This window comes from Aegilops tauschii, chromosome 6, assembly GCF_002575655.3.
Source record: "Aegilops tauschii subsp. strangulata cultivar AL8/78 chromosome 6, Aet v6.0, whole genome shotgun sequence".
Lineage (NCBI taxonomy): Eukaryota > Viridiplantae > Streptophyta > Magnoliopsida > Poales > Poaceae > Aegilops > Aegilops tauschii.
The window spans coordinates 17,773,848-17,799,610 of NC_053040.3; the positions used below are offsets into that span (position 1 = coordinate 17,773,848).

Consider the following 25,763-nt stretch of genomic DNA (forward strand, 5'->3'; position numbering starts at 1 on the left):
CAGATTTTAAAATGAATTAGTTTTATTTTTCTGATTTTTCTGATATATAATTGTATTTTTAAGATTTTAAAATGAATTAGTTTTATTTTTCTGATTTTTTTGATATATAATTGTATTTTTAAGATTTTAAAATGAATCAGTTTTATTTTTCGGATTTTTTTGATATATAATTGTATTTTAAAGATTTTGAAATGAATTAGTTTTATTTTTCTGATTTTTTGATATATTATTTGTATTTTCAATATTTTAAAATGAATTAGTTTTATTTTTTTGATTTTCTTGATATATTATTTGTATTTTTAAGATTTTAAAATGAATTAGTTTTATTTTTCTGATTTTTTGATATATAATTGTATTTTTAAGATTTTAAAATGAATTGGTTTTATTTTTCTGATTTTTTGATATATTATTTGTATTTTCAAGATTTTAAAATGAATTAGTTTTATTTTTCTGAATTTTTTGATATATTATTTGTATTTTTAAGATTTTAAAATGAATTAGTTTTATTTTTCTGATTTTTTTGATATATAATTGTATTTTTAAGATTTTAAAATGAATTGGTTTTATGTTTCTGATTTTTTTGATATATTATTTTTATTTTCAAGATTTTAAAATGAATTATTTTTATTTTTCTGATTTTTTTGATATATTATTTGTATTTTTAAGATTTTAAAATGAATTAGTTTTATTTTTCTGATTTTTTTTGATATATAATTGTATTTTTAAGATTTTAAAATGAATTAGTTTTATTTTATATGAATAAGGACCTTTAGTCGCGGTTCGTGACACGAACCGCGACTAAAGGCTCTTTCGGCGCGGGAACGAAAGCGGCGCCAAAACCCTTTAGTCCCGGTTGGGGAGGCGGACCGGGACTAAAGGGTACCTTTAGTCGCGGTCCGCCTCCCCAACCGGTACTAAAGCTCTGTCTATATATATAGCACTTAGCAGTTTCCGCCACCTCCCATTCTCCTCTCGACGCCGAAGCCCTGCCCCGACGCCGATCGCCGCCCGCCGCCGCCGCCAGGTTGCTGCCCCGACGCCGATCGACGCCGACGCGCTGCCTCGACGCCGCCGCCCCTGCCCCAGTGAGCTCCGCCGCCCCCCACTTCCCCTGCCCTGCGCGCCGCCGCCCCTGCCCTGCCCCTGCGCCTCGCCGCCGCCCCTGCCCTGCCCCAGTGAGCTCCGCCGCCGCCCTGCCCCTGCGCCTCGCCGCGGCCCCTGCCCTGCCCTGCCCCTGCCCCTGCCCTGCCCGCCGCCCGCCGCCGCCTGCCTGCCGTCCTCCGCCTCCCGCCGCCGCCTGCCGTCCTCCGCCTCCCGCCGCCGCCTGCCGTCCTCCGCCTCCCGACGCCGCCTGCCGTCCTCCGCCTCCCGCCGCCGCCGCCAGAAACGAAGGAAAAAACAAAAGAAAAACAGAAGAAAACAAAGAAAAACAAAACAAAAGAAAAACAAAAGAAAACAGAAGAAAAACAAAGAAAACAAAACAAAAACAAAAGAAAAACAGAAGAAAACAAAGAAAAACAAAAGAAAAACAAAGAAAACAAAACAAAGAAAAACAAAGAAAAACAAAAGAAAAACAAAGAAAACAAAACAAAAACAAAAGAAAAACAGAAGAAAAACAAAGAAAACAAAAGAAAAACAAAAGAAAACAAAGAAAACAAAACAAAAACAAAAGAAAAACAGAAGAAAACAAAAGAAAAACAGAAGAAAACAAAAGAAAAACAAAGAAAACAAAACAAAAACAAAAGAAAAACAGAAGAAAACAAAAGAAAAACAGAAGAAAAACAAAGAAAACAAAACAAAGAAAAACAAAAGAAAAACAAAGAAAACAAAACAAAAACAAAAGAAAACAAAGAAAAACAAAAGAAAAACAAAGAAAACAAAACAAAACAAAAGAAAAACAAAAGAAAACAAAATAAGAAAAGGAAAAAGAAAAGGAAGAAGAAAAGGAAAAAGAAAAGGAAGAAGAAAAGGAAGAAGAAAAGGAAAAAGAAAAGGAAGAAGAAAAGGAAGAAGAAAAGGAAAAAGAAAAGGAAGAAGAAAAGGAAGAAGAAAAGGAAAAAGAAAAGGAAGAAGAAAAGGAAAAAGAATTCCTTATGTGCCGGGCTCAGAATTTTTAATTCCTTTATACTTAAATTATTTTTTAATTCCTTTATACTTAAAGAATTTTTACTACATGCAGGAGTGACATATGGCGAACGATAGAGCCGAGCCGCTTAGGGATCCGGAGGCTGAACGTTATTTAATGGCCATCATCAACAACGAGATTCCTTATGTGCCGGGCTCAGAATATGAGCAAGAAGAGGATGTAGTCTCTTATTTTCTGAACCTTGACGGTGATCAAGAAGGCGATAATCAAGAAGGTGAAGGAACGGACATTGTCGACGGAGGTCAACCGTCAACAAACGACGATCTCGAATTGCAAGTAGCAACCACCTCCGGCGAGGTATATATATACATTGAGCCTCTCGTGATACAAACTTACTGAAATGTGAATACATATGTATTAACGCGCGCGACTCTCTTTCTTTTTTTAGCCCTCGGCCGGATCGAGTACGACAAAGCGTGGCAAATCCAAGGCGATGAAAACAGGAGAAACATATGCCATTGAGTTTGTCAGTGAAACCGGCAAGCCCCTACAGCACACCTCAAAGTTTATCAACCAATGCGGAGTCGTTGTTAGAGACAACGTCCCGATCACCGTCCAGGAATGGAAGGAGCCAAAGAAGGCACGTCTTGGTTTCAGTTTTGTCGACAAGAGAACGAAAAAGGATTGCTGGAGAAATCTTATGGAACATTTCATTCTACCTCCGGAATACAACAAAGTCGATGAATTCGGTAACGAGGTTCCGGGTGGACGTGAGAGGAGGAGGCTAATTAAAGAGTTCGCTCTTCAGAAGATGGGCGAAGCATTCCGGAACTTCAAGAAAAATTTAACCCGTGACTATGTCAACAAGGGCAAGACTCCGGATTTCAATGGACAACATGAGAAACTAAAAGATGATTGGCCAGAATTTGTGAGGCAAAAGCTATCGGAGCATTTCAAGGAAATATCGAAAAAAAATAAGGATAATGCGAGTAAGAAAAAGTTCCATCATATTATGGGGCGAGGAGGATACCGCCTTTCGGAGCCTAGGTGGCAGAAGATGGAGGAGGACCTGAGGGTGCGAGGAATCCCTCTAGGTACAGAGGGATGGGACCCAAGGGCCAAAAGCTGGTGGTACGGGCATGGGGGATCGCTAGACCCGGAGACAGGGGTGTGTGTTCACCGGAAGAAAAAGTTTGCTCCCACCCAAGCCCTTATTGACGCAATGACCCAAGCTCAAGAGGGCTTGATCAAGTTCAACAGAGAGAAAGACGCACTGACAACAGCCCTCGGGAATGATGAACACGGAGGACATGTACGAGGCAAAGGCAAAGTTCCGTGGAAAGTAGGGTTTTCCTAGGACAATGACCCGTACTGTTACAGAAGCCGTAAGAGAAAGACGGACCGGGATGCAGATCTTATGGCGAAGTTTGCATCGGAACTCCATGAGTTGAAGCAGACCGTGCATGAACTAGTAAAAGAAAAATCGGCTGCAGGGCCACATGAAGATCATGAAGCGGATCGCGGAAGCCAGCAGCGGAGAAGCAGCGTGGCTTCCACGGATGCCCCGCCTGGTGCTAGTGCACCGAAGATCGAGATTCGTGCACCGGAGCCTCACTACCCCGTGGATGATGTAAAGGAGATGAAAGAATGTGATCTGCATTATCCCGTGGGGAACGTTTCCACGAAGGTAGCTAGCGGCAGTGCTTTACCCTGTACACCTGGAGCACTCCACCACAACAACCCCATTGCATATGGCTATGCTCGTGTCACGGTGGAAGACATAGTCCAAGGGTTTGAGGACCTGGAGATTGACAAACCTACACCCGAAGGGGAGAGAAGACTTGGAGATGTCAAGCGCCAGATCATTCTATGGAAAAAGAAGTACATAGTGTTTCCAGGCGAGGCGCCAAGGCTAGCAAGTCCACCCCCCTCCGATGGTGGTGGTGGTGGTGGTGGTGGTGGCGGTGGTGGTGGTCGTGGTGGTTCAGCTACACCTCCTTCACGCCATTCGACGCCGTCCCCCGATCCACAACCTCCGGCGGGTACGACGCCCCCCAATCCTCCTCCGGCGGGTACGACGCCCCCCAATCCACCTCCGGCGAAGAAGCAGAAGCAGGCGGACAGCAAGGAAACCCGCTCCTGGACTATTAACCCGGACCCTTATGTACCTAAGACCACAAGGGTACCGGAGCCATCACTGAAGCCTCTCCTCCCAAGGCCTTGGGAACTTAGTGAAGCTGAAACCAAATTGGCCGCATCTGCTGATTATGAGAAATGGAAGGCGGATATGAAGGCGATAAAAGAGCCTGAGCCCAAGCAAGTATTCACTGAGAAGCAAAAGAAGTGGGCTAAGGATTTTTTGACGACACCGTCCCAAGCCGAGCTGAATATGCCTGACGACTATGGACATGAACTTCGTAGGCAAGCAAAAATATTGAAGGAGGAGAAAGAAGAAAGTAAAAAAAGCGGGAAACAAGTTGACCAGCTCGGGATGCAGAAGAAACAATCGATCCCCCCGCTCATAGTGAAAGCCGGTCCGGAAGAGGACCCCGAGATCATAGCAGCTGCGGCAGCACTTGGATTGACTGTAGCGAGTGCCATGAAACAAGCGTCCGAGATGGGTTTGACTCTTCGTGCCTTCTTAGGCCTTGAGGATGCGCCAGTATGTGAGATAGCATTACAATATGTGCGGAATGGGCCTCTCGTCGAGCCTGCGCGGGAAAATAGTCTACCACCACAAATGCGAAATCTGCTACGTTGGTACAAGCAATTCATAACATGGGCCGACAAAGAATATGTTTATGCGGATGTTACAGAGGAGCATCACACCAAACGGTACTCTGTACAAGTTCATATGAGTGAATTGTTCCAGCTGTTCAATCTGCGACCTCGACAAATCTATGCTGAGTTGCTACGTTCTGTAAGTGATTTATTTCTACCTCATCTCGTTCTTCATTGCCTGCACTATATATATATATATATATATATATATATATATATATATATATATATATATATATATTGTCCTAACTATATTGTTGCGTACGCTATTATGCAGATTGAAGATTTGGGAATGCAAAATAAGAAACATCCATGATGTTGGGTTCATTGACCCACATATCGTTAATGGACATGTGTTACAAAATCACCCCGAAGACGTGGAGAAAGACTTGTACAAGTTTCTTAGAAAGCATCAACTCAAAAGTCATATTCTATTTCCTTACCATTTTGGGTGAGTGTTTCTCTCTTGTGCCCATTCTCTTTTGTTTACTCCATGCATGGTATGTCTAATCGATGAGTTATGCATGACTGTGCATGTAACGTGTCCGCAGGTTCCACTGGATTCTGCTAAATATTGAACTTCACACCTCCAGAGTTCTAATCATGGACTCTATGGATTCGGATCCAAAGCGTTGGGCCGACATGAGAAAAATGCTGCAAAAGTAATTATTTTCAATCATTTGAGCTCTATATCGATCGGTCTCTTTCGTTCATTTCCTAATATCAAGTAACTAATAACTCCCTTGTTCATTTAATTTTCTTTGCCCTGTAGGGTTTGGAGACGGTTCTCAGAAGAAATTGTCGGTGAATTCAAACATGAGCTAGATTTTAGAAGGTTAGTTAATGTGGATAAGCAGCCACCGGGGACCAATCTATGTGGATACTATGTTTGTGAGAACATCCGGAGACACACCTCTGAGCGGAAGGCATCGGATAGCGTGCGGAAGGCGACGGATAACTTGCGGAGGAGGCTTAGTCCAGAAGCTCGCGTCAAGATGAATTAGCAGGATTTTTCATGAGGGAAGTCATCAATCCTAAAGGAGAACACTATACCGAGGACGAAGAAATTTATATGCATACCCGAGATTGAAACTTGTTCGAAGTTGTATATGGTCATCCATCCTAATTGTGTATGGAAACTTGTTCGAAGTTGTATATGGTCACCCGAGATTGAATATATATTATATATTCCTCTTGAATTCTTCTTGTTTGAAATTTCATATGCATGTATATAGTAGCATAGAATATGTGTACTGAAACTTCATCAAAATTAAAATAAAACACAAAATAAAATATAAAAGAAATAAAACACTACAAATTAAAAAGAAACCAGGTTTAGGGGGGCTAAAACCCTAAACCTGCGGAGGAGGCCTTTAGTCCCGGTTAGCCACGAGAACCGGGACTAAAGGTCCTCCGCCCCGACGGACCCCTGGCGCCCACGTGGACGGGCCTTTAGTCCCGGTTAGCCACGAGAACCGGGACTAAAGCCTTTAGTCGCGGTTCGTAAGAGGCGCGACTAAAGGAGGGGGTCTTTAGTCGCGCATATTTAGTCCCGGTTGCACAGCCGGGACTAAAGGCCTTTGCGAACCGGGACTAAAGGGCTTTTTTCTACCAGTGAGGGGTTTCCCCTCGCCCCATTTTATTTGAAAATCGAGGTAATAGAAGACAACTGAACTGTTTCCAGAGCTCGGGCCAAGCCAAAGTAACAGACTAAACCAGGTTTTAGATAGGGGTGGAGAGCCAGCTGCAATACAATAGCCATACAGGGTTTTTACAAAGATAACCAACCTAGGTATTACAAGCCCTGGTGTCTCCCTTGGTCTTCTCTTCTTCGGTCCAACAATTGTAGACATTCCTTCATCAGCTTGTTGATCCGAGCACAGAATTGTCCAGAAGCATACTTATCTTTCCTCGAATAGTCCGGGTATCTTTCCACACTGCTCCCTGAAAACAACTATCATTGCGAGTAGTCCATAAGCACCACATGGTAGCAACTCCAGTCATGGCAACAATACGTTTCCTATGTTTTCCTGCTGGAAATTATCTTAAGAACTTTCTAGGCCGGAAAATCTCTAGAGAATTTTGCAAACGAATGGAAGAAGGGGCCAGCTACAACTACAGGCCCAATAACCCACACAATTGTGGTCCAAGTCCAACGACCCGCCAGCGCACGCATCAGCATCGAACCAAATCGCAGCTTCTTCTCAAACTTCCCCGTCCTTGCCGGCGCCGCCACGTCGCTGCCCGTGCCATGCTCCGCCTCCGTAGCTTCACCCTCACCCATATCTCCCTCTCCTCGTCCACTGCCACTCTCAGCTCCTCTCTATGCCGCCTCCTCTCCGCCACCGCGCCCCGCTTTTCCCCAAACATATCTCCTCACCCATATCTCCGCTCTCCTCATCCCCCGCTTTTCCCCGCACCTCCGTAGTTACCTCTTTTTAGATGGCTTGGTGTTTTTTCCTATTTCTAAATGGCCGAAACATTATTTGATGCGATGAGAATGCATATGACACTTCCGCATTAGTACATTATTTGCAATCACATGCATATAATATATCTGGTATTTTGTTCTTACAAATTGATTGCTACAAATCCCCGCCGCAACGCGTGGGGTATTATCTAGTTTTGGTGAAGTTCCAAATCATCCCTCTACACTATGTTAACTAAACCAAGTCCAAAGTTATTTCATTAACTATTGCTTGAAGCTACCACTTGTATAAAGGAGAATGAACAATCCCTTTTCATGACTTTTTTTACTCGTTCTGAAAACAATTAAGTTCCTCTTGCCAGAATGTCAATTACAAAGTATAGTAGTAGAATGATCATCACGTAAGCACTACTCATGTTTCAAAAATCGTTGTCATATTCGTTTCGAGGATGATTTTTTTACCATATAAATACCTACTGACAATAGTTTTAGGGCATCCTATATAACTTATCAAGTCCCTCTTAAACAATGTTTGTGTGCCTCTATCCATCTTCTAAACCATGTACCGCCACACGCATCCAGAATGTCATTATGGTCCTGATGGCACTTGAATTGGGGTGGAGTTGTGCGACAATTGCATGAGTATCAATAATTGGTTATTGCAGTTTATTTGCTTGGATCTACAACTTTCAAGCCTATAATTTTTCCCTTTAGTATTGCATGTTTGTCCTCTGAGTAACTTTCTGATTATTGCCTGACCGTGCCAACTATCATCTTGAAAGAGTTGGAACTTCTTTTTCTAACTTGCAATTATAGAACTAACTTTTCTAATTAATTTTTTTGTAAGGATCTATCTATCTATTATATATACTATAAAAGCAAAATACGGGGAGCACTAGAAACAGGCTAGAAAATCTCAGGTTAATTAGAAAATACTAGCCCTCAGTTCGGTTGATCTTCTAAAATTATTTGTGTATGGCCGTTTGATTTTCGTAACATATATAACAAGGTTGGAACACGATCTGACGTGACTACTCTGCAATCACGGGCCCGTTAACACCAGCATTTTTGACCTACATGCATTAACGAGGCCCAACCGGAGAGCAACATCGACTTATGAAATGACTTAGCCCTCTCCCCCAAGAAGACTAGCCAGATAGAAGAGGACACCCCCTTCCTTGTAAGTCATGTTCTGCCTCCCGCAAAAAATGATGTCGGACTAAACCCAACAATCTCCCACTCACACATTGGTCACCATGGGCCCACTAACACAAGCGTTTCCAGCCCACCAACCATAACCGACAAACTGTGTCTACCAAGATTTATTTCAGGCACCCAGGCTCTGATACCAATTGTTACGCAATCTCGGGTCCATTAACACCAGCGTTTTCGACCCACATGCATCAACCAGGCCCAACCAGAGAAACACTGACTTATGAGGGGCCTGAAGGAAATACGACCTAGAGGCAATAATAAAGTTGTTATTTATATTTTCTTATATCATGATAAATGTTTATTATTCATGCTAGAATTGTATTAACCGGAAACTTAGTACATGTGTCAATATGTAGATAAACAGAGTGTCTCTAGTATGCCTCTACTTGACTAGCTCGTTAATCAAAGATGGTTAAGTTTCCTAGCCATAGACATGTGTTGTCATTTGATGAACGGAATCACATCATTACATAATGATGTGATGGACAAGACCCATCCGTTAGCTTAGCACTATGATCGTTTAGTTTATTGCTATTGCTTTCTTCAGGACTTATACATGTTCATATGACTACGAGATTATGCAACTCCCGAATACCGGAGGAACACTTAGTGTGCTATCATACGTCACAACGTAACTGGGTGATTATAAAGATGCTCTACAGGTGTCTCCGATGGTATTTGTTGGGTTGGCATAGATCGAGATTAGGATTTGTCACTCCGTGTTTCAGAGAGGTATCTCTGGGCCCTCTCGGTAATGCACATCACTATAAGCCTTGCAAACAATGTGAATAATGAGTTAGTTGCAGGATGATGCATTACGGAACGAGTAAAGAGACTTGCCGGTAACGAGATTGAACTAGATATGACGATACCGACGATCGAATTCGGGCAAGTAACATACCAATGACAAAGGGAACAACGTATGTTGTTATGCGGTTTGACCGATAAAGATCTTCGTAGAATATGTAGGAGCCAATATGAGCATCCAGGTTCCGCTATTGGTTATTGACTGGAGATGTGTCTCGGTCATATCTACATAGTTCTCGAACCCGTAGGGTCCGCACGCTTAACGTTCGATGATGATTTGTATTAGGAGTTATGTGATTTGATGTACCGAAGTTTGTTCGGAGTCCCGGATGAGATCACGGACATGACGAGGAGTCTCGAAATGGTCCAGACATGAAGATTCATATATTGGAAGGTTATATTCGGACACCGGAATGATTCGGGTCGTTTCGGATGAGTTTCGGAGTACCGGGGGTTACTGGAAGCCCCCCCTTCCCTCCTTCTCCTACTAGGAATAGGAAAGAGGAGGGGAATCCTACTTGGACTAGGGAGTCCTAGTAGGATTCCCCACACCTGGCGCGCCCCCCTTTGGGCCGGCCACCTCTTCCCTCCCCTCCTTTATATACGTGGCCAGGGGGCACCCCATAGACACAAGTTCATATTTTAGCCGTGTGCGGTGCCCCCTCCACGGTTACACACCTCTGTCATATCATCGTAGTGCTTAGGCGAAGCCCTGCGCCGGTAACTTCATAATCACCATCGCCACGTTGTCGTGCTGACGGAACTCTCCCTCGGCCTCAACCGGATCAAGAGTACGAGGGACGTCATTGGGCTGAACGTGTGCTGAACACGGAGGTGCCGTACGTTCGTGCTGAGATTGGTCGGATCATGAAGACGTACGACTACATCAACCGCGTTGGTAAAACGCTTCCGCTTTCGGTCTACGAGTGTACGTGGACACACTCTCCCCGCTCGTTGCTATGCTTCTCCTAGATAGATCTTGCGTGATTGTAGGAATTTTTTTGAAATTACTGCGTTCCCCAACAGTGGCATCCGAGCCAGGTCTATGCGTAGATGTTATATGCACGAGTAGAACACAAAGAGTTGTGGGCGATAACAGTCATACTGCTTACCAGCATGTCATACTTTGATTCGGCGGTATTGTTAGATGAAGCGGCCCAGACCGACATTACATGATCGCGTTCATGAGACTGGTTCTACCGACGTGCTTCGCACACAGGTGGCTAGTGGGTGTCTATTTCTCCAACTTTAGTTGAATCGAGTTTGACTATGCCCGGTCCTTGTTGAAGGTTAAAACAGCACACTTGATGAAAAATTGTTGTGGTTTTGATGCGTAGGTAAGAACGGTTCTTGCTAAGCCCGTAGAAGCCACGTAAAACTTGCAACAACAAAGTAGAGGACGTCTAACTTGTTTTTGCAAGGCTTGCTGTGATGTGATATGGTCAAGACGTGATGATATATAAATTGTTGTATGAGATGGTCATGTTTTGTAGAAGTTATCGGCAACTGGCAGGAGGCTTATGGTTGTCGCTTTATTGTATGAAATGCAATCGCCATGTAATTGCTTTACTTTATCACTAAGTGGTAGCGATAGTCGTAGAAGAAATAGTTGGCGAGACGACAATGATGCTACGATGGAGATCAAGGTGTCAAGCAGGTAACGATGGTGATCATGACGGTGCTTTGGAGACGGAGATCAAAGGCACAAGATGATGATGGCCATATCATATAACTTATATTGATTGCATGTGATGTTTATCCTTTATGCATCTTATTTTGCTTACTACGACGGTAGCATTATAAGATGATCTCTCACTAAATTTCAAGGTACCAGTGTTCTCCCTGAGTATGCACCGTTGCTACAGTTCATCGTGCCGAGACACCACGTGATGATCGGGTGTGATAAGCTCTACATCCACATACAACGGGTGCAAGCTAGTTTTGCACACGCAGAATACTCGGGTTAAACTTGACGAGACTAGCATATGCAGATATGGCCTCGGAACACTGAGACCGAAAGGTCGAGCGTGAATCATATAGTAGATATGATCAACATAGTGATGTTCACCATTGAAAGCTACTCCATCTCACGTGATGATCGGACATGGTTTAGTTGATATGGGTCACGTGATTATTTAGATGACTAGAGAGATGTCTATCTAAGTGGGAGTTCTTAAGTAATATGATTAACTGAACTTAATTCATCATGAACTTAGTCCTGATAGTATTTGCATATCTATGTTGTAGATCAATAGCTCGCGTATAGCTCCCCTGTTTTATTTTTGATATGTTCCTCGAGAAAACTAAGTTGAAAGATGATAGTAGCAATGATGCGGACTAGGTCCGTGATCTGAGGATTATCCTCATTGCTGCACAGAAGAATTATGTCCTGGATGCACCACTAGGTGACAGACCTATTGCAGGAGTATATGCAAACGTTATGAACGTTTGGCAAGCTCAATATGATGACTACTTGATAGTTTAGTGCACCATGCTTTACGGCTTAAAACCGGGACTTCAAAAATGTTTTGAATGTCATGGAGCATATGGGATGTTCCAAGAGTTGAAATTAGTATTTCAGACTCATGCCCGTGTCGAGAGGTATGAGACCTCTGACAGTACTTTGCCTACAAGATGGAGGAGAATAGTTCAAACAGTGAGCATGTGCTCAGATTGTCTGGGTACTACAATCGCTTGAATCAAGTGGGAGTTAATGTTCCAGATAATATAGTGATTGATAGTGTTCTCTAGTCACTATCACCAAGCTACTAGAACTTCGTGATGAACTATAATATGCAAGGGATGACGAAAATGATTCCCGAGCTCTTCATGATGCTGAAATCGGCGAAGGTAGAAATCAAGAAAAAGCATCAAGTGTTGATGGTTGACAAGACCACTAGTTTCAAGTAAAAGGGCAAAGGAAAAGAAAGGGAACTTCAAGAAGAAAGGCAAGCAAGTTGCCACTCCCATGAAGAAACCCAAAACTAGACCCAAGCCTGAAACTGAGTGCTTCTACTACAAAGGAAATGGTCACTGGAAGTGGAACTACCCTAGATACTTGGTGGATAGGAAGGATGGCAAAGTGAACAAAGCTATATTTGATATACATGTTATTGATGTGTACTTTACTAGTGTTTATAGCAACCCCTCGGTATTTGATACTGGTTCAGTTGCTAAGAGTAGTAACACGAAAATAGAAGTTGTAAGATAAACAGAGACTAGTTAAGGACGAGGTGACGATGTGTATTGGAAATGATTCCAAGGTTGATAAGATCACCATCGCACACTCCTTTTACCTTCGGGATTAGTGTTGAACCTAAAATAAATGTTATTTGGTGTTTGCGTTGAGCATGAATATGATTGGATCATGTTTATTGCAGTACGGTTATTCATTTAAGTCAAAGAATAATTGTTGTTCTGTTTACATGAATAAACCCTTCTATGGTCATACATCTTATATCTTATCCTGATATAAGTATCTAGGGAGAACATGAGCGTTCTCAGAGCTTAGCGACTGTCGGCCGTCAGATCGATTTTTTGATGCGTTCTGGACCGTTGGATCTCGCTCCTAGAAGATCCTGGCCGTTGGATCAAAAAACGAACACTGCTACAATGAATAGTTTCTCTCGTTCGTGCCACCGCCTGTGATTACGCTGCCCCACCGAGGGCATTTTCGTCATTTCACGCTTATGCATATAAAAGGCGGCCGCTCCCGTGGAGATGACCTAGCCGCCTCTCTCTCCCGCACTCGCGCAGCCCCTTGCCTCTTCCTCTCCCTCCTGCCCACTCGCTCGATCCTTCGTCGCCGCCTCGGTCGCCGGCCGATTCCGGCTGCTCCGGTGAGCTCCGGCTCCGCTCAACACACGCACGACTGCTCCTCGACAAGCTCTACCACCTTCACCGCGCCGATCTACTTTTCATCGCCTCCTGTGGTCGCCCCTTCGATTTCCCCCGCTAGGGTTTTGGTGGTGGAGGTGGACCTCGCCTCCGGCGGCCGCCTGCTTGTTGCACCGGTCATCTCCGCCCCCGTCTAGGTCGCCCCTCGGAGTTGCTCCTGATCCACCGGGGGAGGCGAGGAGCACCGGCAGATCAAGTCCCTGGCGTTTTCCTCTACGAGCTGGGGATGGCGTGCGGTTCTCCTCGCCGGTCTCACTTCTCCCCTTCCTCCTCTACGGTGCTCGACAGAGGCAGCACGGCCGCCCCTCTTCTCCCTCGCTGTTGGCTGCCCCTAAGCACCACGCTGCTTGCCGGACCGATTCGTGACACCCCCACCGACCTGAGATCCGCCTCTGCAGGTATGAGCTCCCATCCAATGTCATGTTCCCCTCCATCCACTCTTTCAATATTTGTTAGCCAATGGATTCAGATTCTTGCCATGATTGATTATTAGTCTCCGTACATGAAAGGATTCATATGTGATGTGAGACGTGAGCTAGCAATAGATGTGAGAAACTGAATCTGATTTGTTGCGAAGTGCTGGAAAGCCAAGCCATTTATCTAACCATTAGCGGCTTCAACTTCTTGGTCATCTTTCTTTTGGAAATGAATTGGTCATATTTCTTTGGAAATAAATTGCTGTTGCTTCCCAGGTAACTGAACTATCTTCTACAATATAGCAAACTCAGTAATTTTGCTTTAGAGTTGTTGTTTAACAGTAGCACTACCCTGAGTAACTAGATCATTGGCTGCCACTATGTAAATCTTAGTTGCACTAACTGTCCATCTATTTTGATTTCATAATCATGGTTCTTCGGCCATGGTGGCATCCACACGATTTGTTCTTTACTTCTGCACATATCACATGTTTTCCCACAAAAGTACACATGATGTGGCGGCGAGCCACGACAACCATGTTCTCTGTTTTGTAAGCGTATAAGATAAGAGCATGTTTCTTAGTTATTTTGGAACTGCCATCCTTTACATTACAGGGTGTTTTACATGACAAACAATGAAGATATTATCTACATATGCAGATTTGTTAGTTAAATTTACCGCACCTTTGAAACCTGCAATTGTTTACTAATCTCTTCAATCTTTAAACTGTGTGCTTCATTCTTTTAATTTCAGAACTAGAAAGGTGCAGCTAAATAAGAGTTGTTGGCAGCATCGTTAATCATGTGTTTAATCATTTGTATGGAGTAGTATTAATGTCCTTCATGGCAATGGTTGACAGAAATCCCTGTAAGAACTTTATCCTACATGCCATATTCCTCTTTGTTTGTTTTTCCTTATTTCCGTTTCATCTGTTTCTTCTAGCGTATTTTCATGTTTATTTTCAGTCAAAAGGATTAGAGATGGAGCTTGGGACAACAATCTCTGAGCAGAGCAGCTGAGTGCCTTCCAAATATGCCTTTAAAGTTCAGCTTCTTAATTGTATAGAACCGTCGAAACTATTAATTTGTTGCTCCTGTATACTGATTAATTGACCTTGTGTTTCTCCCTCCTGGGCAAGTTTTCTATCGCATACACAAGTGGGTTGTTGTAATAGTAGTAAAAATGGAAAATAAGACGACTTTAATAGTAGTCATATTAGTTGTATGGAAATCAATTCATTTTATGGAGAAGCAAGTTTTACCGCTAAATTGGAAGGAATTCTCTGATCGACCGAAACAAACTTTTGGCACACAGCAGAAAATTCTGATAAACAATTTATTTTCACAAAGTTGGGTACTTCTGTTAGTTGAGAAGATATTACAGTTGCGCTATAGTCAGGAATAAATGTTATTCTTCCTCTGATATATTGCAACAAATTCAGTTTATGCATCCTCTGATTATTTGTTTTGTTTTTGGCCTTGTGCTTTTAGCAGTACATGGTCCAGTAGTAATCGGGGACTCAGGGGAAGGGCAATTCTATCTTCTATGTGAGGTTGATTGTTTATGATTCGCATGTCCTCCTGGATCAGCTATGTATGAAAGCATAAGCCCTCCAAATTAGATGGTAGTGTTTAGAATTAACGATTTATCCCATGTGAATTGACATTTTCTTTGTTCTTTCATTGTGTTTAGAATTAACGATTTATCCCATGTGAATTAGTAGCCCCACTCTCTTGATTAACTGCAGATTTTATGCTCTTCCATTTTGTACTCAGTCAAGTAATGTTTTTATGGTTCATGAAGGTGAGATACTTGAAGCTCTACGGTTGTGTGCACTAGAATGGAGAACGTCTCCTTTTTTAATGGCAACGCACCGAGAATGTGGCCAAGGGGATCCTCTGGTGCGGGGTGATGACCGTGGACAGGCTCCGCTGGGGGAACAAGATGCTCCGGAAGAGGATCCAGCCCGGCGATACTGAGGCCAAGGTCAGCCCGGAGGTGCTCAGGCGTATCGAAAGGTAGTGCTTTCTTTCTCATCAAATTTATGTATTTTCATGATGCAAGCATATATATTGGTTGGTTTGTATGGTTCAGTTCTAAATATATTTTTAGTCAGTTGCTCGATATTTCATACTTTCTAGCAAAATGGGTGCCCTTGACTGATATATAGCAATGATAATTGTTGGTGTCTATAGGATGAGCCACCAAAAGGAATAAATCATCTCTCCGGTATATTTCTCTACAACATTTTATTCCTACTATAGCCTTAAATCAGTTTCAGCCTTAAATCAGTTTGCAATTGCCCCTTCCTTTTGGTACATTGATCTCCAAAATTTTATTCCTATTGTACCACATCTACTTTAATTGTAAGAGACACATGCTTACAGAGTTTTATTATATATGTTTTGTAAATAGATAGCTTTTTGAAACGCTTGCTACAGATACAAAGGTTGATACCCAGGTTCGCATTGAGTGCATCATCGCTAATCAGCTACTATGTTTGGTCAGCGGACATGCTTGCTTATTCCTGTAACAGATCATTACTATACCTGCTTAGCCTTTCCAACTTTCTAGATTTGATCAGTTCTTGAGAAGTTAGTATATGATTCATCCCTTCGTTAGTTGTACAGATCTAGAAGTATTTGGTTTTTGAAATCCATTACTTGACTGTCCTTATCTTATTTTATTAGTCGAACGTTAATATCAGATCACCTACAATCATTATTCTTTGTTACAATATCATACTAAAGTAGTCTGATTAGTTGTAGTAATTCATAAATATTTCCAGTATAGTTCTTATTTGGTTTCTAGGCATAGAATTTACTTCGAAATTTTAATCGTTATTTGGTTAGTAAGGCTTTTTTTTCAATTGTGATGTTTGAAACATTTTCTTATACTGATAATGATCTAGAATAAAACAGACAAATGATATATACAAACCGACACAGTAGGAGTTAACTGGTACCTAGCTTTTTAAGCCACTGACATATACAAAATATTATTTGAGTACAACAGGAGAGTTGCAATCTTATGGATATTTCCGCATTTGTAACACTACAAGAAATATGTCAACTTGTGACCCTCACTATTGGCCGCTGAAAGGTCATTGTTTTTCATTTGCGACCTTTTTTTGACCAAAAACAGAAGGTCAAAAGCTGGCGGTCGTAAACTGAAATTAACGACCTTCTGTAAAAGGTCGTTGGTTCTTCGACCAAAATTTTGGTCACTAGCAGCCTCCCCAGACCACGTAGGCATCCAGCGTGGCAAGCTGATGTGGCACAAGAATCAGCCCGGTCCAATTCGGTTTTCTACATGGGCCTAGCCCAACAATTCGGCCTTTTTAATGTATTTTTTCCTGTGCTTTTATTAGCTACATGGGTCTGGCCCAACAATTCAGCCTTATTGATTTCTTTGCATGGCCCTTTTAAGAGCAAATTTTCTTTTTGATCATGTATTTTTCTGGGCCATTTCTTTGTTGGGCCTCCCATGTTTTTCCCTGAAAAATAATTGTCCAATATAACTTGGGCCTAGCCCAGTTCCGAAAAAATTGATCCAATCCAAAAACAATTATTATGCCATTGACATTACAACACATCACACCACAAGATATCTTGGGCCTAGCCCAGTTCTGACACATTTTCAAAGCAACATACAATGTTATTATTACAACCATTCATTCCAGCAATACTATTTAAGGCTGGCTGGCTGAGCTACTACTGACTGACTGCGGGCTAACTCTAAGTTTTTACAACAGGTGAATCAGAAACCTAACGCTACTCATTTGCATGGCGCTGCTGAAATACTCCAGGATCGTGAAAAAAAATAGAACTAGCCTATCTGGTACTTCACAGCAACCAAACATGTAATCTGCTTAATGGAAAGATTTCTTCTCCAAGTCCCGCTTCTCCCTTAGCAATGACAGGCTGATGCAAAACATCTGAGCATTCAAAAGAGAACAAAAGGTATGTCACTGATAGAATACAGAGTACTTTTAAAATAAAAAGTAAAGATACACCAGTATATTATCATTCTACATATTATTATTATTAACCAGATCATTCTACTTATCCAGAATATGGCTATTCATCAAAATTGGGAATTGAATTGGCACATATGACAAACTTAGCAGCAAACGAGCAAGGTGCATGATTCAAAGTTACAACAGATCGAAGTTCCATTTGAGTATAAGGAATAACATTCATATTCAATCAATAGTACCTATTAAACTACCAGGTGCATGATTGAATTAAACAGACACTAGCTATTCATCTTGCCATCTACTGTAACAGAGCAACTATGTCAAAGTTAATTCTGTGTATGTCACATGATACATGCATCAGGCACCTACCCAACTACAAGTCAGGAGGCCACTACTGTTAAACCAACTCAAGTGAGAGATCCAGCAAACTAGGTAGGATCTTTCCTTATCACTAAAATTAAAAATTTGAGCACACCAAAAATTGATTGTGTATCATAAGATGATCCTGAGAGTGCATCACCATGTTACCATCTCTAAAGCTGATTAGCCAGCAGCAAAAATTGTGTAACATATGTTTAACCATTGCAAACAACCTTAGCAGAATAAGCAGAACAAAATTTCATGTAAAATCTTGGTATAACCAGTAGATTATCCCCTAATAGAAGCTATTTAGGCTCCAATACACAAGGCACAGCAAGCAGAGACTAAATAAGCCACGGCATGAAACAAAGCATGGTATTACAGCAGCTTAGAGATGGAGCTAGAGGTAGGAGATGGACTCACCGGAGAGGAGGTTGTAGTCGAAGCCGCACAAAGGCACCGCCGCCACCGTCACCCTCTAGAGGAGACGCTGCCGCTTCATCGACGGACTCATCTGGTACAAGGAGATCATCAAAATGCATCACACTCATGATCATCAAAACGCAGCAGCAGGAGCAAATACAAGTTTAGCCCACCATGAACAGGGGCGCTAGGCAATCCAGTAGCAATGTCAAATATAGGTAATAATAACAGGACCTTAGATAATTAGTTTTCGTTCTTACTGACACACAAGTTGACAGAATGTACTCAATATATTCTAATAAAAAGGATTGGGAGCAGAGGGAGAGGGCTGTGGAGATGGACATGCTACCTGCTGCTGCGATGGTGCCTCTTGGTGGTCGTGCTTGAGCTCCTCCTCCTGATGCTGCTCACTAACCTGCAGGACAAACAAGACCATGGGTGAGCTGCAGCACAGACACATACAAGTGAAGGTAAGGAGAAGAACCTAGAAGAAGAGAGGTGCTCTGTCCTCCTCGGTCCGTGCCCGTCCTCCTCCTCCTCCGTGCCTATGTTGAACAACCTCCATTCGTCACTTGCGAGCACCATGCGCCTTGGTTGGCCATATGGATAACAAGGATAACTGAAGAATGAACATTGTCGGACAGTAAGCCCATCATTAAATGGACCTTGAAACCAAAATTTATTCATATATATTTTCAGTGAAAGTTAAACCAAATTCACACGTACAAACTGAACCAAACTGTGGTTCTTCTTCATATTTATCTACAGATGCAGGTGCCATCCAGATTGTTTCAGTAAAAGTTAAAACATATCGACGCATACACACTAAGCGGAACCGTGGTGCTTATTTCATACGTATGTATTTACAGATGTAAATGGCATCCAGATTTTTATCTGGGATTTTTGGAACCATACAGCAACAGCCTAGGAGTATGTACAAGTTGAAGGAGTAGTATTGTTCAGAGTAGTCTCGTAATATTTATTTCCAAAGAGATTTATTTTCTGGACGACAGCCACTGTACCATCTAGTAAGACTACGTGTCAAAGCAAGAAACTTTCAGGTAGGTTTTGAAACAATTTCTAGTTTCACGCTAACCATTACAATAGGAAGGTCAAAACTTCACATTTGTGGTACTCAAGCTCAAGCAATTAGCATGCTGCTGACCTAACAGACGTACATGCAATTTGCATGTTGCAAAACTCCAGTCGGATGGTGAATGGCAGCAAGCAAAAAATAACAACCTGTGTTATGTGGGTATCCTAGGCACAAGAATTATTGGGCTTGCAATGTGAAGCTAGGGGAAGTTGCACAGCAGTACAGTGATCCATCCAACCTGAAAATCCATCCACACTAGTAGAGTATTTAGTTGAAACCTATACAGAGACACTCACAACCAAGGGTTTCAGCAGCATCCGACCCCTTCACCTGGCACTTGCAGCACCTTCCTTCTCCTTCTCACCATCCTACAAGCAAAAAAATGGTGTCCATTTCAGTCCCAATTGTAGTACAACCAGAGAACCCAAATGACCAATTAATGTCCCCAACGCCATTTTTAGTTCAACCAGATCCAATTACTATAGCAATTACTAAAATAGAGGCATACAGATATAAAGATTTTAACAAAACAACAAACAATTGGTGGCCAAGGTTGTTGTTTTAGCAGCAAACAGAGGCATGCAATTGTAAAGAGGGAAAGTAGGAGAGGCATACCATAGGCAACGCGGTCAAGCAGGACCAAGATGTCAACCCCTCGCTCCTCAGGTGCATCCCGTTCTTCCATTTTCTCCCAGCAGCACCCTCACTCCTCTCCTTGCATATAGTTCGTGGTGCAGGTGCCTGTGTGAGGAAGAAAAACAAGAGAAAATGCATGCCTCAGGGAAGGAAATGGAAGAAGGGCAGATCGAAGAGGGGAAGAGAGAAGGGGGCGGATCTGGATGGGGGTCAAAGCAGTGGAGCTTGACATCGGCGTCCATGGCATCTCCTCACGCACGGCCGAGCAGAAGCAACGTGAGGAAGCAATCCTCCTGTCCCATACCGGCAAAGCCTATAGCCTTTGCGAGGAGGGAGAGGTGCCCGCGGCCATCCCAGATCTGGCTGCGGCCATCCCAGATCCCAAATGAGATGTGAGTGCGCCGCGGGGGAGGGGCAGCGGACCGGCGGCGGCGAGGAACCGACCGCGGTCGTTCGGGAGGAAGGCAGATCTCTCTGGTCTGGCGTTGGGGAGAGAGGCGGATAGGGAGACGACCGACCGCGGCCTCCGGGGACGACGAGGCCGCGGTCGTCGCCGCGGACGCAACCACCCGCGAGGGCGGCCGGCAGGTGACGTGGTGGGCGCTGCTGCAGGACGGGGAGGAGGTGGCGGCGGCGAGGAGCCGAGGGAGGAGGAGTGCGGGTGAGGGAGGAGGAGTGCGGGTGCGGGTTAGGGTTTGGGTGGTTGGGCTGCGGTTGGGTGAGGGGGTGAGGGCTGCTGTTAGATCCAGAAGCATCCAACGATGGTTGAGCCATGATTCGCGTGATATGCCTATGGACCAATCAGAGCGCATCAAACAATTTAAAGATTTTTTGACCATATAAATTGGTCATGATTGATTACATACAAATTTTTCATTTCATTTTTCAATGCTCAAATGAGTTTTTTATGAAAGACCTATCAAATATTTGTTCAAATGATCTCATATTTTGCGCAAGTTTACATCTTAGATTGGCAAACAACATTGACAAAGGGAGTTTTTATTTCTTTGCATGAAAAAACAATTTTCCATTTTTTGAGTGCCCAAAATAAGTTTTTTTGTGAAGGACTTACCATATATTTGTTGCAAAATTATACCAAATCAATTTTCTAAAATACTAGGTCATATATAATGCACAATTGACCAAATGGTTAGGTGTCAAAAGTTTCGATGCACCTCTCATGAAAAAGACAAATTTCCGCTGATTCAGTAGGAAGTGGGTCAAATTTGAACTGTAGCTGCCTCATAGTTTGCTATTTATTTTTTCCAAAAATCATTTCTAGGTAGATAAGTATCTATTTAATCAGAGAAACATCGAATTTTTTCCAATATTCAACCACTAGCTAGGAACGGTCAAGCCCGCCGTTTTGACCGCATTTTGAAACGGGCATAAAAAAATCAAAAAATTGGAAAACCTTCGCATCGTGTCATCATATGTGACCAAGTTTCAAGGAAAAATAATAAACTTGTAATACGACAATTATTTTAAAAAAGTGTTCTCAGAAATGAGCTATCATGCGTGAAGATTCATGGCTTTCAAGCCAAATGATCAATCTTATGGCCATATTCATGGCATATTTTGTTCAAATGATCTCATATTGTGCACAAGGGTGCATATTGCAATTCCAAACAATGTTGCCTAAGGAAGTTTTCATTTTCTTTGGACGAAAAAACCATTTTCCAATTTTCGAGTGCCCAAAAGGAGGTTTTTTTTGTGAAGGACCTCCCAAATAATTGTTGCAAAAATGGACCAAATCAATTTTCTAAATTACTAGGACATATTTAATGCACAATTGACAAAATGGTTGGGTGTAAAAAGTTTTGATCCACCTCTCGTGAAAAAGACAAATTTCCGCCGATTCAGCTGGAAACGGGTCAAATTTGAACTATAGCTGCCTCATAGTTTGCTATTTGTTTTTTCCAAAAATCATTTCTAGGTACATAAGTATCTATGTAATCAGAGAAACACCAAAAAAATTCTAAGATTCAACCAGTAGCTAGGAACGGTCATTCCTGCCGTTTTGACCGCATTTTGAAACGGGCATAAAAAATTCAGAAAAATCAAAAAATTGGGAAACCTTCGCATTGTGTCATTATATGTGGCCAAGTTCCCAGGAAAAATAACAAACTTGTAATACGGCAATTTTTTTTAAAAGGTATTGTCAGAAACGAGCTATCATGCGTGAAGATTCATGGCTTTCAAGCCAAATGATCAATCTTATGGCCACATTCATGGCATAGTTTGTTCAAATGATCTCATATTGTGCAAAAGGGTGCATATTGGAATTCCAAACAATGTTGCCTAAGGGAGTTTTCATTTTCTTTGGACTATTTTTTTTCCATTTTTCGAGTGCCCAAATGGAGGTTTTTTTGTGAAGGACCTCCCAAATAATTGTTGCAAAATTGGACCAAATCAATTTTATAAAATACTAGGACATATTTAATGCACAATTTACAAAATGGTTGGGTGTAAAAAGTTTTGATCCACCTCTCGTGAAAAAGACAAATTTCCGCCGATTAAGTTGGAAGCGGGTCAAATTTGAACTGCAGCTGCCTCATAGTTTAATATTTATTTTTTCCAAAAATCATTTCTAGTTACATAAGTATCTATTTAATCAGAGAAACACCAAAAAATCTAAGATTCAACCACTAGCTAGGAACGGTCATTCCCGCCGTTTTGACCGCATTTTGAAACGGGCATAAAAAAATTCAAGAAAAATCAAAAAATTGGGAAACCTTCACATTGTGTCATTATATGTGGCCATGTTCCCAGGAAAAATAACAAAACTTGTAATACGACAATTATTTTTAAAAAGTGTTCTCAGAAACGAGCTATTACGTGTGGAGATCAATGGCTTTCAAGCCAAATGATCAATCTTATGGCCACATTCATGGCATAGTTTGTTCAAATGATCTCATATTGTGCACAAGGGTGCATATTGGAATTCCAAACAATGTTGCCTAAGGAAGTTTTTCATTTTCTTTGGACGAAAAAACCATTTTCCATTTTTCGAGTGCCCAAAAGAAGGTTTTTTGTGAAGGACCTCCCAAATAATTGTTGCAAAATTGGACCAAATCAATTTTATAAAATACTAGGACATATTTAATGCACAATTGACAAAATGGTTGGGTGTAAAAGGTTTTGATCCACCTCTCGTGAAAAAGACAAATTTCCGCCGATTCAGTTGGAAGCGGGTCAAATTTGAACTGCAGCTGCCTCATAGTTTGCTATTTATTTTTTCGAAAAATCATTTCTAGTTACATAAGTACCTATTTAGTCATAAATACATGGTTTGGTGGCGATACGTCGAGGTTTGGGCAGTGGCCGAGGGCCCCAACTCTAGAGCGCGTAAACTCGCATGCCCGCCGCGTGGTCACCGCATGACCGTGGCGTTGCCATGTGTTCTGGGCGGCCTAGGCATGTCTAGTGGGTTGGGCACTCCCCAGATAGGTGCTAGGAAGAAAATTACAACATAAGATTCTCACGAGGAGACCGATCGATGCTCAAACATGAATTAGCAACCAAGTGTTTGATTAGCGGTACGGGAAATGTACATGGCTAATGGGCGTGAGTTTTTGCTGAGGATGATCAGTTACTAAGAAAACCGTCTTCACAAATTTTCAGCTCAAAAGGAGGAGCCTAGGTGGTACTTGCTTTGCAAAGTACCACATTGGACATAAATACGAATGTTGAAGCTGGGCTCAAAATAATGAATGGATTGAGCTGGCATTTGGTGGAGGATGGTTATTTGGGCATAGGAAAGCACTGTAGAAAATGGATAGTATTTGGACATGCCAAAGTGGTACTTCCTTCACAAAGTGCTGCTCTAAACAGAATAGGAAAATGAATATTGTTGAACTATTTTTGAACTAGGCAAGGAATTTTTTTGACATATTTGATGAAGATATGATCCAAACAATTTATGAGAATTGTTTGGGAATTTTTGGAATAACAGAAATATAGGTTGCTTCACAACCTAGGGCAAAAATTGACACATGGACATGACACATAGGCAAAACTGATGAGATGGCGCCTAGTCATCGCAACCCACCACAATTTACAAGGCTATGACCATCTATATTGGTCGTTAACAACTAGAAATAAGGCAGCGGACTAGTGTTGTTTGCTTTATGACCATTTCGTGTAAGGAAATTACAACCTTTCTGACCAAAATGGTCGCAATGGTTTAGGGTTTGGAGCCCCCCGAACAGCTTTTGACCAATTGGTCTCAAATGGTCATAGATCTATGACCAATTCTTCCAGGATCACTGACAGAAGGTCACTAGTTGACATATTTCTTGTAGTGTAAGAAACATTCAGCTTGGCAAGCGGACTTGACTAGCCATATGTAGGACTTAGCCCTGCTGACCTCCAAATGATTAGTTATTGGTGTTTTCTTATGTTCCTGTTAGCCCCAAGTGCATCAGTTAAGTAGAGAGTGTTATGTTGAAAAAAGGAAAGAGACTACTCTTTTGTTACTTGCAGTACAGATATATGCTATAACATCTATAACATATTACCTTTGTGCTCTCTTTGGGTTTCAGTATATTCCTGTGAACAAATAAGTCACTCATATAAATGCCTAAGACTTATTTTTTTACTATTCTAATTGTTCCAGCAGAGAGCAATGGATATAGAAGAAATATGTAAACAGTTGTTACGGAGATTGAACTCTATAGATATCAACTCTCATTGGGTGACTGGATTAGACTCTGGCATGAATTAACATATTTTGTGGTTCTGTACTAAAATAAATTTTGCTCTAATCTAAGCTCAAAGACTACATGAACTACCATATTTTCTCATTTGTTGGATACAGTAAAAATAGGGGCATGCTTTAACAGTGCCACCTTTTATTTGCAGTACTACTGTTGGGCCAATTGATGCCAGGTGTACATTAAGATGTTTCAAATATATAGATCCATGATGTCGGACATAGTACAATGGTGAGATCCACTTATTTATGATGGCGAGGATGATTGTTAGCCTGGCATGTGGAGCTGTACTAAGGTTGGTGCATGAATTATATTCTCATTGTAAATAAAACACGCTGAATTCTTCTGCTAACAAGATATGTCCGTTGGCAGGTCTTCATATCACAGCACCAGAGCGTGTCTGGCAAGGCTTGCTCGCCATGGCTTACCATGTTAGTGAGACGGGGCGAGCACGTAATCACCATCAGCAGGTCGTTATTTACAAACACCCGAGCGAGCGAGATGTTCAGACAAAGTTGTATGATGCACTACTATCAACATATGTCGAGACAAATAATATATGTTGTTTCTCTTCACAAGCATTAAGACTTGATTTTTGTAAATTGTGTCACCATTTCTGTGACATCAGCATTTGGAAGGACATGACATTTGAATCCTCTATAATAATTGAACCATTACTATTACAAGCATTTGGTGTGACTTATTGCACTGTCCATTTAGTGTTGTCTGGATATGTATTGGACACAATTATGTTATCCATAAAAGCAATTTCCTGCTGCTGTGCAACTGATCCATCACCGCAACTATTCTTGCAACAATATGTACTTTGTCTAAATGCTTGGACTCTAGGTTGAGCCAGGCACCACGCGCCAAGGCGTGTTTCCTATCTATCTAGTATTTACTAATTGGAGACACCATTAAAG

At 41.9% G+C, this 25,763-nt stretch overlaps 1 long non-coding RNA gene across 6 annotated transcripts; it reads left to right on the plus strand.

Moving 5' to 3' along the window:
* Positions 1-13,050: 13,050 nt before the first annotated feature.
* LOC120966073 (uncharacterized) lies at positions 13,051-25,526 on the plus strand. 6 transcript variants are annotated; one of them, XR_012186998.1, is made up of 7 exons: positions 13,051-13,612; positions 14,385-14,498; positions 14,574-15,649; positions 17,386-17,593; positions 17,704-18,042; positions 24,989-25,135; positions 25,213-25,526. It is a non-coding gene; the product is annotated as an uncharacterized lncRNA (long non-coding RNA). The 6 variants fall into 6 exon arrangements; XR_012187001.1 differs by lacking the exons at positions 24,989-25,135; positions 25,213-25,526 and adding exons at positions 18,815-19,036; positions 19,162-19,360; XR_012186997.1 differs by lacking the exons at positions 24,989-25,135; positions 25,213-25,526 and adding an exon at positions 18,815-19,360.
* The last annotated feature ends 237 nt before the right edge of the window (positions 25,527-25,763 follow it).